Source organism: Pinus tabuliformis, chromosome 5_1 (assembly GCF_031772625.1).
Source record: "Pinus tabuliformis cultivar Carrire ecotype Pingquan chromosome 5_1, CPIR1, whole genome shotgun sequence".
Lineage (NCBI taxonomy): Eukaryota > Viridiplantae > Streptophyta > Pinopsida > Pinales > Pinaceae > Pinus > Pinus tabuliformis.
Window position 1 is genome coordinate 454,201,611 of NC_142305.1, and position 19,868 is coordinate 454,221,478.

The 19,868-nt window shown below is 39.0% G+C and overlaps 1 pseudogene; it reads right to left on the bottom strand.

The window, feature by feature from the left end:
* Positions 1-229: 229 nt before the first annotated feature.
* LOC149165450 (potassium transporter 7 pseudogene) lies at positions 230-2,115 on the bottom strand (annotated as a pseudogene).
* Between the last annotated feature and the right edge of the window lie 17,753 nt (positions 2,116-19,868).

The window sequence follows — 19,868 nt, forward strand, 5'->3', positions numbered from 1 at the left end:
CTGAAAACAAAAGTAGACCGCATAGCTTATTTCACTGCATACGATCGATGTTCTTCGTTTTAGATTTAGGCGTTTCGGTCTTCGACCATTCATTTCCTTTTTTCCATTTGAATAAAAACTGTTAGTTTGAAACCTTGAGGCTCCAGCACACAAAAGCATCTTGTTAATATGGGGAACATGGAACACTTGATTTCTTTGTAACTGCAGCTGTGCCAATTGGTTTGTCAGGTCACGGCCATCCTGAGAAAAGTATTTTCATAGCTGTAGACTGTGATTCTTCAGCTTCCATCTGTATAAATTCAGCAATACTGAGAATAATTCGATTCTCAAAATCGTTATCATCTTTCGGGATATCTTTATACCCATACCTCGCAATACATCTATACATATGGTATACTTTTGGGCCAATCTGACCAATAAGATAACGTTCTTCAGCAGGGACAAATGGAACAGGAACGGATTTGATGCACACAAACACAAGTACTCGATGAAATGTAGGAAGATTTGTGAGAAAATGTGAGAATATAGCAAGAACCCCTGTGACCAATTTGGTATAGGTTAATCCAATACTAGGAACCCGCACAATTCCAAGGCTTGGTCCAAGTGTGAGAATCCATTTCATAGAAACCTTGTTTTATAAGTCAAACATGTATTTTCTCCATGTACCATAATGCCATACATACATGACAACCATAAATATTGCTGCCAAAGCAAGAGGAGCCTAGCCTCCCTGTGCCACCTTCATAACAGAGGCTAAGAGGTAGGATCCTTCAATCCATCGAAAGAAGAGAAGAAAAGCAATAGCCCATACAAAATTCTTTCGCCATACAATGATTATAACAAGTGACATAAGGCATGTTGTCACAAACATAACAGTGATAGTAGCAATGCCATAAGCATTCCCAATTAAGGTGGTATCCCTGAATCCTACAGTGACGGCAAGGCATAGAACCAAGAGAATCCAATTTATTTCTGGTATGTAAATTCGACCACATATAGGCATCGAAGTGTGGACTATCTTGATACGTGGAAAACAACCCAAAGCATGGCATTGCTTGACGATTGAAAAGGTCGCTGAAATAATAGCCTGGCTTCCAACAATAGCAGCAAGGGTGGCCACTACAAACACAGGCCAAAAAACACGCTCAGGTATTGAATCGTAGAAAGTTCTGTCAACAGAATGAAATTTTTTTGAAAGAAAGGTGGCTTGTCCCATGTAAGAGAGTATCAGACATGGATAGACAACTCCTGCAAAGGCAATTCGGATGGAAAAAGGAGTGAAGTGTCCAAGATATGCAAAAATCACCTTTGTACCTGTAATACATAGGAGTATCCCTCCCAGAGAAATCCATTTATCTTTACCATTATTCAAAAAAACGTGTATGCATAATAAGGAGAGAGGGCACGTAATATACTAGGATTCCAATAAACAACATTGTATATTCCAATTGTGTAGATGCAGAATAGCCAAGCAATCACAATAGGTGCAAATGTAAAGGCCACCCTATGAGTGCCAAAATGCTGCAGAGCAAAAAGGCCAATCAATATAATGCAGGCAAGAACCACCACCACACTGTCAGGAAGCTTTGAAGTGCGTACTTGAAGTCCAGATACTGATGAGAGAACAAATATTGCAGGCGTGAGAACACCATCACCTATTACCATGGAAGTGCCTAGTAAAACCACAACCAGTAAACCTGTGCGCAGTCTTCTATGCTTTTCCAAAAATCTCTTCAAAGGAGAGGTTCCTGTATTCTAAGCTGTCTGCCGTGTATTATAATATGTAGAAACTTCCTCATCAGTTGCTTGCTGATTTGGAATCAAACTCAACTTCGCATGTCTACAAAGAAGTGAATACAATGCAAATGTTCCCCTTTCACCATTGTCGCTTGCACTCAAAACTATGACAACATACTTAACAACAGGGATTAAGGTCAACGTCCAAAAGATTAATGAAAAGACCCCAAAGACTGTATCTTCACTCATATAGTTACCCAACTTTCCATCAAAAGTACTTTTATAGAAATATAGTGGGGATGTGCTCAAATCACCATAAACCACCCCAAAGCTTTCGTATGCCAATAGCAAAGTTGATTTGTAGTACATCACCCGAGAAACCTGGAACAAATATATCTGGCTCGATTGATAACCTCTGAAAATGAGGCACCCTTGGACCAATGGATGGGTTTTTGACTCAACATACTGCTCTATATCAACCTCTAACTTGCACTCACGCTACACCTGTGGAATCCACCGTGCACTATCCTAAAGTTGACGTAATGGCTTCACAAGCTCATTAGTCAAATGTATTTGTTCAGATGATTTATCGTATGGAATGAAACAGCTTTGCAAGTGCTGATGTTTGATGATGATCCAGCTCATTTAATGTGCCATTGAACATCAACTCTGTTACGAGAAGTTCATCCCCTGTGTCAATGAGACATGTAGCCCGACCTTTCACCTGCACCACACCATTAGAATCAATGTGTCCAAGTCACTTAAGCACTCTTGAGTGATTTTTTAACTCTTTCCTAAATTTGTGAAGCTGAGAGTCACGCATTTTCATTCGAAGTTGCTGAGCTGCGCTATTTGATTCTGCTTTTCTTTAAAAAGACCTCAACTGGTGTTCATCCTGTTCAGACTTATGACAGGGATGAGCAAGCAACTTTTGCTCCAATGCTTTCAAACTCTGGTAGTCCCTTATCATGTTGAAACTGATGGAAACCATTCAATTTCAAATTGTCCCTCAGCACGACTCATTAAATTTCAAATAGCTCAACCTGAAGGTACTAACTAACGGTGCGGGTTTTCCCAAGATCATTTCTTTGCAAGTCTTCATGTCCAGCTCTTCATCAATCATAATAATACAAATGCCATGTCCATCTATCTGGAATAATTTTGTCTTCACGTATCACTGAAATAGTTGGTTTTTGCGGCGATCTCCACAAAGGAAATACTCAGGTGTGCACTCTGTATTTGTCAATAAATTTAGGCATCTTTCTCCACACAGACTCTCTGGATCATCAGGTACATATTTTCAAATAATAATGTCATGCTCCGTCTTCTTCTTGTGCCCACGATCTGTGATGAACTATTTGATTTTGGAACACTGATGATGATTTTTTCTAGTGTGTCGACCATGTGCACCGTGCCCCAGCCCAACGCGCCGGGCAGGCTGGATGCGCCGTGTATGACCAAATTTTCGCTGCTGTATACGGCTCTATGTGCCTGCGTGCTATCGATGTGTCATGACCTCCCTTCTATGTGCCACACCTGCAATTTCACCAACAATTTCGATTTTCACATTGACTTTTGTTTCGTCCACAATGTGTCGTGACTTCAATGATGTCTTCAACCCACCAATCTTTAGGTACAAGGTGATAATGCTGGCTATGAATTTCATTCAATGTAGGGTTCAATATGTTTCTGAAATATTTTTGATCTTGCATCATATAAGTTCTTGTATAAGTAAACGACCAACCTACATTTATTGGATCTGTCAATGCTTTCCAAGCTACAACATCAATGCATCAACCATTAATTTTCAGATTTTCAGACTAGAGAAAGAATGGTTTTGTAGTATGCAATGTAATGATAGAATCTTTCCAGCCATTAAGGAGGCTTGGATTGAGAAAGGTATCCAATTTCAATGTTAAGTTTCTTTTCTCTATTCTGTCAATCATTTCAAGATAGTCTGTAGCACAACGTGTAGACACGATGTTCTGGACACTTACAGTGACTATGATCCCACAACCAAACTTGGCACAAAACTCAAATGCCTCCGCACCTCCTGGAATATCATTAAGGGACACATTGTCATTCATGGATTCATGAGCTTCAGTAGCTAGTTTCTGCAGTCGACCAGACTTTGAAGGCAGTGGAAACTTGTGCAACAAGAATTTTGTATCCTTAATTTCCACAACATAGTCAGTAGGCACTTCAACAAAAACTGTCCTGCCAATGCTGCAGAACTTTTGGCACTTTCTCATTTTGAAATGACTCTGTTTTACCTGTCTTTGACTTTTTGGAGTGAATGATGAATCTCGTCTATCTGTTGCAGGGTCGCTGAAGCTGCTGAAGATAATAAGGTGACCAAGGCCTGCATTTGAAATTCTTCATGGTGGAAAACTTTAAAAATACACTTATTACAAACCATTGATTTGACGATTTCCTCTTCAAAACAGAGTTTTGAAGAGGAATCAACTTTGAGCATTATTGATGATGGCAATCTTGAAATGAAAACTTATTGATCCTCCCTCTGGCCTGCTGGCATGATTGGGCACTTTGAAGACACAACTTATGAAACCCTAGACCTATGATTGACATGACTCTTTACCCATTAAAAGATCAAACATTGACTGTCATGGATTTTAATAAACATTGATGAAAAGACCTAAGCCAACAGGTACAAGACATGAGGGGAATAAATGACAAAGTCCTTCCGTCAGATTATGGCATGCTCCTAAATGGAATGCAGGTGATCAAGCAGAACGGGACACCTGAAAATGAAATGCAAAAAGAGTTTTGATCTCTGACGGAGGGCTACAAAGACCGACTCTAACAGATAGGGCAGCAAACATGGCTTCCTAAGGATAAAGTATGTAGCCTATTATGGTCTCGCAATATATACTCGATGGTACATTGGAGCACAAGTCCATGCTGGCACTTGTCATGTCAAAGAGGAGGAACCACCCAACCTACGATGAAAGCGATAGTTACCAGGCTTTACGACGGTGCAATACGTCTCTAGCCTAGACTTCTAAATGTTGTGCGTTAGGTTCCAAAGCGTTTTTATGTTCATTGAAGTTTATTTTATAGTTGATCTTTCTTAAGAAGTTTTCCTTTAAGGTTCACCATGTGATGTAAATATAAAATTCCTAAATATGCAATATAAGATGATAAATAGTCGTTTATTTTCTTTTTGCAATGAAAATCCTAGCTACTAAGGAAAGAGAAATGAAATTCTTTCAACATAGATCAGAGAGCACACACTAGATGCACTTTTCGTAAATCAACTTTAGCATGTAGTCTTAATGCAAATGAACATGCATGTATTGTTTTTCAGTTTCCTTAATGTGAGAATGACAAAAAGAAAACAAAGTATAGATTTGAATTATCTTTTTTCAAAGTGATAATATTAACAATTTTCTTTTCCAAAAACGAAACTAAGGTCAAGATGACACTTTGCAATTTTGAATTTTAAACTGCTTTCGACACTTGAAATACTAATTATTCAAATCAAATACAATGGAAAAAGTGTAATCGACTATCTAAAAGAGGAATGATTTGTAACACTCTTTTTCTTAACTGGAAATGACTCTTGCGACGCTTTCAAATCAAAAGACGATAGTTTGATTAAGCTACTATTTGCAAAGGAGAACTGTAAATGATGAAAAATACATTAAAAAACATTCACAATTCCTTCTGATGGAGGTTGAATAATGCAAAGGAAGATGGTTTCAATAGAGATATACTAATCATAGACAGCAAAACTACTGAATAAAGTTGAAGACAATGAAGAAAAAACCAAAATATGGATGCAGAAACAATCTCATTCAATCATCGCGCATGTAACACAGGGAAACAGGGATGCATCTCACTTGCAACACACGGGAGGTGCGATGCATCCAGGTTGCCAAGAAGAGATAGTGTGATGGACTAGGGGCGAGATTGTGCATGGTTTTCACTCACAGTTTGCAGCTGAGTTTCGGGGTTTAAGCTTAGCTAATGATATTCAGTAAACACAAAGTATAGGGGTTGATATAATGAGGTTATTTGAGCTACCACCAGGGCACTTAGGATGTTTGAAAGCTAGATGTTCAGTTCATAAACTAACCCAGAGATTTACTGAAGCAACGTTGATCTACTTTGCAGTTGCATAGCAAAAGCAGTTCGAAGGCTAGTTGGCTTAACTTCGGGCTATGTCCGTGGTTTATAAAGCAAACAACAGTAACAAAACAAACAAACTATAACATCCCTAGTGGAGTCACCATTTTGTTATCGGGAAAACTAGTGTCCATTCAGAGTTTCTAGTCCCACTAAGACAGGTAACTATCTTAGAAACAAATAGATTAAAGTTACTTGTGTTTTCCTTTATGAGAGATAGATGAGAGAGAAGCAGAAAGCACCAACCTCAGTCTTTTTCTAGTCTCCTTGCTTGTTTGCTCTCTCCTTTGATAGAGATTTCACCACTCCTTTCTTGCTTTTCCCACTTCAAAGAACACCTGTAGAGTCAAGTCAGAAAAATACCATCAAAGCATAGAGATATACAACCATAAATAATGTAGGATTAGATGTACATTAACCATATAAATGCATACACAAACAAGATTCAGAGATATACAAGCATATGGAGGAAAACTCAAATAGATTTATTGATAGAAGTAGTAGAAGAGTGGATTACAACCAGGTTGTCTAATCCAGCATCATCCTCTCAGCATGAAAACCCTCTTCACCTCATACAAATCAAGATCACCGAACAATGTCTTCAGAGAGAAACCAATAGCACTTCGTTGCAATTCTAGCCTCTGGATCTCTTGGATGAGGGATCCATATATAGATGTTTACGGGAGAGTGAGTCAGCTTCTGGGATTTTGATTAGTGTCATTTCACTGATATTTCTTGGTTCCACTTGGAGATTTCAGATCTCTTACTCATCCCTAGGCGAATTTAGAGAGGAAATTGTCATATGAGCAGTTTCTAGAATATTCTCTGGGTTTCCACCTAGCAAATTGCTTCTGCCATTTGTTTTCTCTCACTCATTGTACCCTACAGAAGGGCTTTCTAGTATGCATCACACCCCCATGTGTAATAGGTGAGATGCATCACACCCTATGCATGGAGTAGTCTATATGGTCCTGTTTTGACCAGTTCTGAGTAGTTTTTCATGGAGAACTTCTGGGAGATGATGTAATCAGCTGAACTTGTTTCTTTAGGGTATGAAACAACACTTTTAGGTGTTTAGAAGCCATTGGTTTATGGACATATGTGATTGGGGTCGCAATGACCAAATATGTCTAGAACACCCAGTCCCCTAAAGCAAGAATTTCCCTCACCAAACCCTAAATCACTCACTAAACCCTAATCTCCCAAGATCATTCCTTTCATTCCCCAATTTCATCTCCTAAGAGTAAAATCTCTTCATACTCATCACTATTGTCCTTTTTCATCACCATTTTTCATCATACATTGATTTCATCATTCCCCCTAAAACAAGCACAATGGTAAGAAATAGTGACTCAAGCTATGAGCAAGGAACACAAAGTGACAGTTCAGGAGACAGAAATTTGCAGCCTAGGAGACCTCACAAGGATGGGAAGATCATAAGAGACGAGCCTATTAGTATTGCTGAACTTCTTGCTTGTTCTTTTGCCACCATTTGTTTAAGATACCAATCTTGCTTTGAGTTTTGTGAGATGGTAGAGAGGGTCATGTATGATCATGAATTGGCTAGGAAATTTGTCATCAACATGGAGGACAATATGGTACAGCTTGCTGGCATCAACTTCACTCTTTCACCAACCATTATTGCAGAAGCAAAAAAGATGCCAGATGTGGGGGAAAGATGGAATAAGAGAAAAAATATCAGCAAATAGAACTATGAACCCTACAGTAAAGCTAGATATCATAGCCAATTGGGCAGGGTGTTTCCTTTCAAGTTTTTGGAGGACCGGTATGTGCCATTAATGAAACTCTTTATTAAATACTTCACATGTTAGGGAAGGCTGTCCCGAATCTATGCTTATCATATCAGGTTTCTTATGCATTTTACTAGGGTTAGAATGATAAGCATACCATACTTCATTTGCAAAGACATAGAGAGGATGACTGTAATTGCAAAGAGGAAACCCTACCCACAACAACTCAATAACATATATCACTTTTCTGTCATCAAAATTGTTGTTTTGCACCAGTTGACTCAGTTGGGAGTGCCATGGGAAACCTTCATTGCCCATGAGATTTTTAAGGGACCTCAAATATTTACAGAACCTCAAGAGGAATTTGGGCCTTCTGGGCAACAAAGAGAACATGAAAGCAAAACTAAAGAGGCTCACATTCCTATTTTTATCACTTATGAAAAGGGGACAAGAAGACTTTTTGCAGCTGCAAAACGAGTATTATCTCCACCAGGGGTGGAAGGGGTCTCGTTCTCTTCACCAGACAACAAGAAAATGTTATCTTCACCCGGGGTGAAAGGGGCTTTGCCTTCTTCTTTAGCAGAGCAGGTACAGGATAGAGGAAAGAAACCATTGCATGATGAAGGGCCTTCTGAAGGTCAAGAGAGAGACTTTATTTTGATTTAGGAGGAGGGCACTAATTTGATCTCCCAAAACTCAAGGCTCAAGGAGGTCATTAGAGAAAAAGAAGCTGATATCAATACCTTATCCATCAACCTTGAGAGGGCTAAGTGGATTATTAAATACCTTGAGCAACAAAACAAGCAATTGGAGGATAAACAGATGATCATGGAGCTGCAAACTATCAGGGAAAACCGACAGATGGAAAAAAGGAGGAAAGTCAAGCTGACTTCACTAGAGCAAGAAATAGAAGCTGACCAAGAATCATGGTTGGAAAGAGTGAATTTCCACCTTGAGAAGCTTCTTGACAAGGCTAATAAGGAGAAGAAAATGTTGCGACACATGGCCTATCACTATTTGGCCCAGAACAAAATTTGTAAGGCAAGAATAAGAAGACTAAAAGCCAAGCTAGGGAGAGCCTTAAAGGCCAAAAAGGAGCAAGACAAACTTAGAATCTTGGCTGAAGCTTCCTTGGCTTAGCAAAGTAGTTGATCATCTTGCCTCATGCCAATTTTGAATAAGTTTGGAGAACTTTTTGTCATTGTTAAATTTGTAATTGCATTACACAGGGATTTGCCTCTGATGTGGTGCTGCGCATTGAGCTAGTAAGGAATTTTGAAGAATGGCTTATATTTTTGAATTTGTAATGAAAGAAGTATGAACACCCAAAAAATTTCATGAATTTTCGAGGTGTTTTGGGTCACCAAAATGGCAAAAAACACCTCAAAATTTCCCTTTCTACCACTTTTTGGACCCACGAGATGCAGTGTTGCGAGAACTCATTTTTGGAGGGGCAAATGGACACCTAATTCAAAAATTATACTTTTCATAGAAAGTCGACATACAAACCCTTCCAACAAGCAAACTTGGAGAAAATTTGGTGAAGGGGAAGGCCTCCAAATTCAGCTGGGAAAAGGCGCTGCGCATTAGGCACAATTTGCTCAATTTTGCTCAAAACTCAAAATTTTCGCCTAGTTTTTTCTCAATTTGACTTTTTCTCTCTCATGGTCAAAATCATGATGTAAATTGATGTAAATTGATGTAATTTTATGTAAAAATGATGAAAATTGACTCAAGGAGGTAGATACATCATGTATAGGTGGTTTTGAACTGAATGAATCAGTTTCCATAGTTTTAGAGGCAAGTTGTTCCACTGCCTATTTTTCAGTTCCTAGTTTAGATCTTGTTGAAATAGCTCCTAAACTCATGAATTCGACCCCTAAAGGCTAGCATGGGTGGTTTTTTTCCTATATCTTGTACTTTCTTAGTCATTTGTCAAGGTTGGACTCTTGTGAATGCTTTGAGCATTATTGTACATTCATCTCTGCAGTTTGGCAAGGAAATAGACCAGGGTTTGCAGCATTTTGTGGGATTCTTGTGGCAAGGTGATTTAGTATTGTTTTTCCTTTTGTGGTTCAAGTTATCATGTGTTTATCTATGCCATCATCTCTCTCTTTTTAGCTTAACTAAATGAATCAAGTATAAAGGTGGAAATCATTGACATTACAGTGCTCTACCTTAGGGTTTGTTTAGCTTTACATGTTTTCTACTATTTGAAGAGGACTCATGAAACTTTCATGCCCTCTCCAACTACTCACTAGTATTAAGACTCTCCATTTCACTTAATTCAAAGTATTAAATCATTTTCCTATCTCGCCCCATAAAAACTTCTGCAAGGCTAAGTCCATTCCCCAGACCCAAAACTGTCTTTCACATTTGATCCAGCAAACCAACATAAAACTCAATCAAACTACTTTGAGGATATACTTAGCCTAAAATTAGTCTTTATATTAGTCATCTCAAGCCTCATTTGTTATATTTTCTTGATATTGACAAGGAGAGAGCCCTCTCCTGACCTAGTAGGGCTAGCTACCAAGTTAAGCGTGGTTTGATGTTACCCTAGACCTGCCTTTCTCAGCCTGAGGTAGATTTAGGTAATAACATATTGGCCACCATACTGGGGAAGAAATGTTTATTTACTATTGTTTTATTTGTAGACTACAAATGGAGCCTGAATTTAGTCAGGTAGCCTTTGAACTGCTCTTGCTTTGCAAGTGCATAAGTAGATGAATGCTACTTTAGGGAATCTCCGATTTAGTTTATGAACTAAACATCTGAACTAAAAACTATTACCCCGGTATCTTAAAGAAAATCTAGACTTTGGATGATGAATTTAGAATTTGGTAGGCTGACAAATTGATAATTTCCATTTGATTTTTAGGAATAATTGAACACACTAGCTTCCAGACGATACACCAGGGCCAATCCTAATCCTGATCCTCCTCTTGTGTATGAAAACCCCAATCTCATCCCAAGAATTCTCCAACAAGAAAGTTCTGTGATTCCCATTTCAGATCTCATTCATGTCCATTTGTTTTTGAATACCTTGAAGATCTTGAGTTTGATGAACATTTTGATCTATCATTGCTTGAAACTAAATTTGAAAGTGCAGTTGGTTCTACTGTTCTAAATCCAGAGTTTGTCAAAGATCTTGAAACTAAAAAGGCTAAAAGATCAATTGATGATTATATCTTCAATCTTCAAACTTCCATTGTGGCTACAAACATTCCCAAGTTCTAAGAATCTACATCTGCAACTCTTGGTTCATTTGTTGTTGTATCTAGTTCAGAAATTCCTACTGAAACTCCTTTTATCCCCACCATTCCCATGCAACACACCATATCTGATTAGAGACCCCATATCTCTTCTCCCCCATCAACCCCTTTAACACCTCAAACATCTCATATTTCCTCCCCTCCTTCTACACCTCATACACCCATCACATTGTCTGTTAGTGTTGTTCCAACTCCTCCTACATTCCTAAGGCCAGTTTCAAATCCACTTAGAGCAATGGCTACTCGATATGCACCTCTCGTTTTTCCACAAAACTTGGATGTTATGCCTATTGATTATCAAAGAAAAATTCCATTATTTTATGGTACCCAAGGTATCACAGTGTAGCAGCATGTGTATAAGATGACCAATTTCTTTGACCTTCATGAGATAGATGAAGAAAATGTGACCATGAGATTATTTGTGCAAACTTTTGGAGGCAAAGTGCGGAAGTGGTTGAGAGCATTTCTAGCTAGGACTATTAATACATTGGCAATTCTTCATAGACATTTTCTGGATCGTTGGGAGGTAAAGAAAAATCCATTTCAAATTCTTTCCGAATATGAAAACATAAAGAGAAATGTTGGTGAAAGTGTCTAGGATTATTGTGTTAGATTCAATACTGTTTATAACGCAATTCTAGCTGATATAAAGCCACCAATGGGGCTAGTTTTGATTAAATTTCTCAATGGCTTTGATATCGACATGGCATATCAATTGAGAGAAAGAGTCCTGGCCACATTGGAGTATATGCAAAAAATTGCAGTGAGTGTGGAGGTAAATTTGCTAGCTAAGAGGGCTAGAATGGAGATCGAGAAGAAAGTGACCATAAAGGAGGAAGCTTCTTCCTCAGATCACTTGCTTCCCAAGATTCAGAAGATGTGTGATAGACTCACTATTTTAGATAAGCCTAAGACATAGATCAGAAATTGAAACTTCCGTGGTCAGTAGCAACAACAGTTCAGAATCAAGCAACAGGAACAAAGAGCACAAGACCAAGCAGCCCAACAACAAGTTAAAACACAATTACAATAAAATTTGTACATGGTCTGCAATCAAATGAGGATGAGAACATAATAGGAGAGGAGAATCATTTCTTTACACCTAACGATTTGCCAATTTATATCACGAAGGATGAAGAGTATTCATAAAGCCCAGCTGTACAAAAGGATGAAGATTTTATCTTAGCAAATGAAATATTACTAGAAGAAGAATCTGATGAATATCAGAGGGGATACATGAATTCCTTAATAGCCCAACAACAACAATATTCACTCAAGCATAGAGAGGTACCCATCAATCTAATTCAAAAGAGGAAGGAAGCAACACCACCAAAGAATGATTCTCCAAATGTGCAGAAAAAGGGAAAGGAGGCAGCAGATCCTACCACCAACAAAACACAATCAGCAAATGAAAAGTCAAATCAACCAAGTGCATCAAAGGAGAAGACTGAGAAGAAAGATGCTCCACTCAAAGAGGTAGAAAAAACTACAGCCTCTATCTTAGAGAATGAGATTGCTAAGTTAAAAGTGTCAATAACTTTGACTGAATTAATGAAGAATAGCAACTATAAAGGTCACGTGTCAAAGATTTTGAATTTAGATCCATTATCTGCTATGGTTAATGTGGAGGATGACTAGCCTGAGCTTATCCTTGGTTCGGCATTAGAAGGTCAATTTTAGGATAGTGATGTAGCTCCTTTTAACATCAGCCTTAGATTACATGATTTTGTCTTGCATAACGCCATGTTTGATTCAGAAGCATCTCATAATCTGATGCCAAAGGCAATTATGAAAAAATTGGGTTTAGATATCACTCGCAAGTACCATGATCTTTATTCCTTTGATTCTAGTAGGGTCATATGTATTGGTCTCATTAAAGATTTGGTTGTCACTTTAGATCAGATTCCAGCGAAGAATGTTCTTTTGGATGTGGTTGTGGCTGACATTCCCCCTATATTTGGCATGCTTCTATCTAGATCATGGGGTGCAAAACTCAAAGGGACATTGCAACTAGATTTCTCCTATGCCACTATTCCCGTGTTTGGTCAGTTTAGGAAATTATATTAGGAGAAAAATATGAAATATATGATCACAAGCAAGGAGAAAACTTTGAATCATCTAATCAATTATGTACATATAAAGTTAGAATATTTTGTTCTTTATTTTGATAGTTTTAATGATGTAAATAGTCAATTAGTTGAAGTTGAAGTTGAAGATATTCCAGAGATTACAGAAAATTTCAGAGCCATACTTGATCAAGAAAGACAAAGGCTTGATGGTACTACTAAACAATCAACCTTCCGCCAGTGGCAGAAAATTAATGGACAACAAGCAAAGGTAGATGAGCAGGAAAAATTTTAGCACTTGGAGGACGAAGCCGGTTTGTGGAGTATGGAATTTGATGGACCAGTAGGTAAGGATGGTTCTGGAATTGGTATTTGGATACGCAGCCCTGTTTTCCTACCAAATAAAGTCCCGAGTAATGTTAGAGTTTGTTCGTATAAATTGTCTTTTGATTGTTCCAATAATGAAGCTGAATATGAGGCTTTAATTGCTGGTTTGAAAATCCTCAAGAAGTTGAATGAAAAAAGAATTTCAGTTTATGGCGACTCCGAATTAGTAATCAAGCAAGTCAAGGGTGAATACCAAGCCAAACATCCTTGAATGCGGGCTTACCGTAATGCGGTTTTAGATATTTTGAGGTTGTCTCCAGATTATACTTTGACATGTGTCCCTCATGTACAAAATGTAATTGCAGATTCCCTTGCAACAACTGCAAGTAAATTGAAAATCCCTACGAATTCAAACAATAAGTTTGAAATTCATGTGAAACATCACCCAGCTGTCCCTAATAATCAAAGACATTGGCAGGTGTTTCAGGATGACAAAGAGATTGAAGAATTTCTGCAAAATGAAGGCAAATACAAAGATACTTCTATCGATGGAGAGAAAGATGATGGTGAGTCAGACATAGAGGTAAATTAGATGGAAGTTTTGCAGTTGAAGGATAATGTCATTCATAAAGGCCTAATACCTTTAGAGGAGTTATTTGATCAAGATGATGTAGCACGGAAACCAAGCTTGGTGCCGACCAAGAAGGGAGTTGAGGATGTGAAAATTGGAACAGTAGAAAATCCAAAGATGGTGAAGTTGTCAAAGGAATTGCCTCCTTAGGTAAAGGAAAGATACATTAGTTTATTGTCTTCATTTACTGATGTATTTTCATGGGACTACTCAGATTTGAAGGAGTACGATAAGAGTATAATTCAGCACATCATTCCAATCATGCCAAAGCATAAGCCATTTCAACAAAAGTTAAGAAGGACAAATCCAAAGTTGCTGCCATCAATAGAGAAAGAGGTGAATCGATTGTACAAGGCTGGTATAATCATTCCAATAAGATTTTTAGATTGGATTTCCAATTTGGTGCCCGTGCGGAAGAAGATAGGTGAGATTAGATTATGTATTGATTTCAGAAATCTAAATAAGGTGTCTTTGAAGGATAACTATCCATTGCCAAAAAAGGACCACATACTTCAAAGAGTAGTTGGAACATCTTGTATGTTGATGCTTGATGGGTATTCCAGCTTGTGGAGCACTTGGAAGGTATGCTTTTTGACAAGCAATCTAGTGGTTTTTCAATAATATTTTTAACCTTTTCTGCATTATGAGTCTAAAGAATATAAGGGTTTTGATAAATTGTGTGAAAATGGACAAACGAAGCTCAATCACTAATAATTGATGTTTTCTATGCAGAAGGACGCGGAAACAGGGAATCATCGAGTAAAAACAAGAAGCGAAGGGAAAGTAACTGCTGTCCCATCGACAGGGAACCGGATGCGGACAAGATCAAGTAAAATTAGAGCCGAATAGTCCAGGAAAAGAACGCATGATACCGAGACGGAGAACGCAAGAAAGGAAAGAGAAGAACTGAACGATTAGCGAATCCCTCAGGATCTTCGATCCTGAGGGATCGTTGCTTTAGCTTATCTTTTGTATCTAGATATCTCCGTCATTTCTGTTCTATAAAGGTACCACGCCATCGAGCGTGGGGGACAACTGTTGTTGTAATTACAAGCTTCAGAACAACTTTGATCATTAAGTTTTGTTAAGACCTGATTTTGTATACTTTTGTTAATGCAATCAATATAAAGGACTTGGTGTTCACTTCGTTTCTGCGTCTGAAGTAACTTTAAGCAGTGTACCATTGGTAGCCAAGGGCCCAGCTCTGACGGTCACTTGCTGTTGTATCATACGGTGATTTGTGTGGTTTGCTTATTTCTCTTGTTTCAGTAATCCGATATATCTTTTATATGATAGTCTATGCTTCCTAATTAATATCTGAATCTGAATAAGTTCTTTAACCCACGTCTCTGTACTACACAAAGTGAATTTATTCGAATTGCATCCATTTCTATAGCAAGATATTGGTATGAATGTTATCATCATTGGATTCATATAAAAGGCTTGAAGATAATATCACTTTGTTTAGAAACATAGTCACATCATACATTACTCTCGGATTGCTACAGTAGTCTAGAACGTGTACATACATCGGAGTTTGCTGTTCCATTTGAGTTTGCTATTCCATTTGAGTTTGTTGTTCCAATTTATATGATTGACGTTTCCTGTTTATGTTAGTTTGTTGTTCCATTTAATTACTGTTGTTCCATTTGATTACTGCTGTTCCATTTTAGAATTGCTGTTCCATTTTACTTTCGCTTATCTGCCTTTATTGCTTTTGTGTGATAGCAGGCCTAAGGCTGTCGTGAGCCCAGCAAGACGCTGCCTAGCTCCCAGACCTATAAGTCCATGCTTTGGTTTTCTTTCTTTATCAGTTTCTAAAGGGAAGGGTTATTGTTTCCGTACCCTTGACTGATCAACTGCTTTGTGTGATTTTATCTTTTAAGTTGGTTTAGTTACAGCTTAGTGTTTGGTTCCTTTCAAATCATTAGAACGCTATACTACCGAGCATTACTTGGAAAAAACAGCCTCGGATTGAGTTACTCCTTGAAAGAACAAAACGATCCCGGATTGACTTAATAATGTGGAATAATTGGTGGTGTGAGAGACCCTAGTTATCGCTCTACATTTTGGCGCCGTTGCCGGGGAAGGGGTAATAGCCATTTGTCCTTTATAGAGTAGTGCGCAAACCTGCTAGGAGGGAGTTGGATTTTAAAAACAGAAGGTAAGAACCTGCGTACGGAGCATGTAAAAGCCCTGCTCCACCGTCCGCTTTCCTAGCAGAATTGATTGGTTAAATAGGATTTAGCAGTTTAATTGGAGTGCATGACTAAGCAGAAAAAGTTAGAGAAAGATCAAAAGCCTCCATCCAAAGCCAAGGGGCCGGTGACCCTTAGACGAACGACCTTCATAGACGAAATCTATAAGAAAGCCGACTCTCAGCCATCAGTAGGTTATAAGAAAGTCAATTCTAAACAGCCTACTAGTTCCCTTCAGGCCTCGGGATCACCATCTGAAGCCTTTGCTGAAGTGCACAGTCAAACAAAGGAGCAGGATTTTCAAGAAATTGAAAATTTGACTCCTGGACCATTGCACGAAGGGACCCAAAGTAACCTTTGTGAAGGAGAAGGAGAAACAGGGGAAATAGAAGAACCAAGGTCTCCTTCTAGGATAATCCAACTGTTAAACAGCCCAGATAAGGGGAGCGCAGCTAGAATTAATATTGAAGGCACCCCATTCCTTCAGATAGAGATTCCAGCTGTAGAAATTCTAGATAAGGGAAGCGTCATTAAACCAACCCCTGCCAAGTCCATCCCTTCCCAACCTAGGAACACCCTCCTAGAAATCCCGGAAGGATATTGGCACATATTTGATCCCATGGTGCAGAATCAGCCAAATACCCAAACCTCTACCTTACAATATCCTATAGTAGATTTTGCGGTCAATGCACCGATGAAGGTAATTCCACTTCAACACATCCCAACGTTTCATGGACTCACATCAGAAGACCCTGATGCATTCTTATTCGAGTATGATGTGTTATGCAGGGGGTACGATTACACCACTGACCCCCAAAAACTAAAGTTGTTCCCCTCTACTTTGAAGGGAGCAGCTCTGAGATGGTTTATGGGTTTAGGTGGTGGAGTCATAAACAATTGGGAAGAGATGAAAGAAGCCTTTCTCAAGAAATATCAGGATTACTGTAGGTCAAGGGAACTGAAAGATGAGATTTTCCAAATGACGGCCAAACCAAATGAAACTTTAGAAGAATATGTGGAACACTTCCAATATAATTTACAAAGATCCCCCTATGCATCATTACCTTTGCCTGACAATGTGTTGAAAACTGCATTAATCAGAGGTATGAAAGAACAATGGATCGAAACGTTAAACATTATGGGGAAAGGAGACATTTATCAGGAAAAATTTTCTGATATCATTGATCTGTGTATCAGGAGCTCAAGAGGCAGCACGAGGATAAAACCAGCGGAATATGATCGCTTCCCCAGAGATAACAGAACATCAACAGAGGGAGTAACACGGGTGGAACTTGGAAATTTGCTAGAAAATTTTAAAACTGATATCCTGGGAACATTAACTACACAACTTGACATTGTGCAGGCTAAACAGAAGCAAGCCGAGGCGGAGCAGAATCTAGCAGTTTTTTGCCCACGATGCAAGAAGAAACACAGCCACAAGGAATGCCCGCTGGATACAGTCCAAATATGTGCTATCTGTACCAAGGACCACCTGACCGAAAGCTGCCCTTCACTTCCTGGTTTGAAGGCAGTATACAAAGAAGCAGAAGAGGAGCCAGAATCAGCATATTTTATTAACCAACGTCGTCAATGGCAGCCTAGGCAATCAGGTATGTTTTCAGACCCCTCCTCTTCTTTTCAACCCCCGCAGTTCAATACTCAGCAACAGAATATGTGGCAAAACCAGTCTCAACCCCCGTTTTCAAATTGGTCACCTCAAATGTTTCCTACTCCGAATCCTTGGATGTCCCAATTTGGTTGGCCAAACTGCCCTTATCCTCCACCATATTGGCAGAATAATTCATATCCTCCGCAGTGGACCCCTTCCACTTCGCAAAGCTCATCCCGGCAGACAAGCTGGCCAAGATCGACATATCAGCCAGCAGGATCAATTCCGTTCCCTCAACCGACTCTGCCAGCCTTACAACAAAACCCCCAGCCTAATCTGAGACCGCAGCTCCCAGCCCAACCCAACCCTAATCCAAATAATAGACCAGTTCAATCTCTTCAAATTATAGAATCCTCAGAAATTGAATCTGATCTGCGGGAGTGCAACGATCTTCAGTTAAGATCTGGGCGAATAATAGAAACAGAGGGAGACAAAACAATTCGCATTGAAGATCAGTTACCAATAGAACAACCCCCACAACAGAAGGATGAAAACAAAGAGAAAAACAATAAACAAGCAAGTACATCCTCTCCTCCTTTCCCAGAACGATTAGTCATATCTCGACCTATACAATCTCCAGACTTCGACATTTTGGGAGAATTACAAAATTTGTATATAAAGATTCCATTCCTCCAAGCCATACAAGATATTCCTATATATGCAAAAACCATAAAAGAATTGTGCATCAAAAAATCAAGGAGGAATACAAATACTAACCCCAGAGTCCAAGTAGTTGGTACTTTATCCGACCTATTATCAGGAAAAGAGGCACCTATCAAATATGAAGATCCCGGGAACCCAATTGTAACTGTCCAAATCTATGGCCAAACCCTGACTAACGCTCTAGTTGACCTGGGAGCTGCAATCAACATTTTGACAACCTCCACCTGCCAAAAGCTTGGCATCACGTCAGTAGAACCTACCTCTACTCTGTTAGAATTGGCAGATCGATCTGTAGTTCGACCAGAAGGTACTCTAAATGATGTCATGGTTTCCGTAGATTCCTGGGAATATCCCACAGATTTCCTGGTAATTAATCCTAAAACCTGACTAGATGGACATCCGTTAATCCTAGGCAGACCCTGGATTGCTACTGCTGATGCCTACATTGGCTGCCGGCAGGGAAACATGACTATAACTAAAGGACCAGATGTTAAAAATTTAATTTTATATCCTCCAGCACAGCCAAGCCTGCCAATGATTAAAACTAACTCTTATCCTGTGTCATATCTTGCTAACAATATCAAATCTCCATTAACTATACAGAAGGCTTTAGACTTTAAAGATCAAACAGAAGACGACGCCATTAACAATTTTATTAGTCAAACTGAAGCTAGAACACATATGTAGTGTTTTATGATAGAAGCAGCATTTGACAGTGAGCTAGAAGAAGATCCTTTAAAAGATCCACATGACCAAACAATACCAGTAACTGTTGTTTCCAATAGCAAAGTAGTGGAAATTGAACCTGGTAAAACTCTGAATATTAACGCCAACCTTACATCAGATCAAGAAATAAAGCTTGTTAATCTGTTACAAAAATACAAGGATGCATTTGCGTGGGATTATCCTGACATGAAGGGGATTGATCCTCAATTATGCACCCATCACATCTATATAGAGAAAGATGCAAGACCTGTCCGTCAGCCACAAAGAAGACTCAACCCTCACCTAAAAGAGATAGTAAAAGACGAACTTCAGAAGCTCTTAGATGTTAACTTTATTTACCCTATCTCTGACAGTAAATGGGTCTCTCCCCTTGTGGTGGTACCCAAGAAAAATGGAAAATGGAGGATTTGCGTGGATTACAGAGAGTTAAACAAGGCTACACAGAAGGATCACTTTCCCCTCCCATTTATAGACCAAGTATTGGACACGTTAGCAGGGAAGAAATTTTTCTCCTTCCTGGACGACTTCAGTTGATATAACCAAATCCAAATTGCCCCTGAAGACCAGGATAAAACTACCTTTACGTGCCCCTGGGGAACGTTTGCCTATCGAGTATTACCCTTCGGCCTATGTAACGCCCCTGCTACATTTCAAAGGGCTATTCTCAGTATTTTTG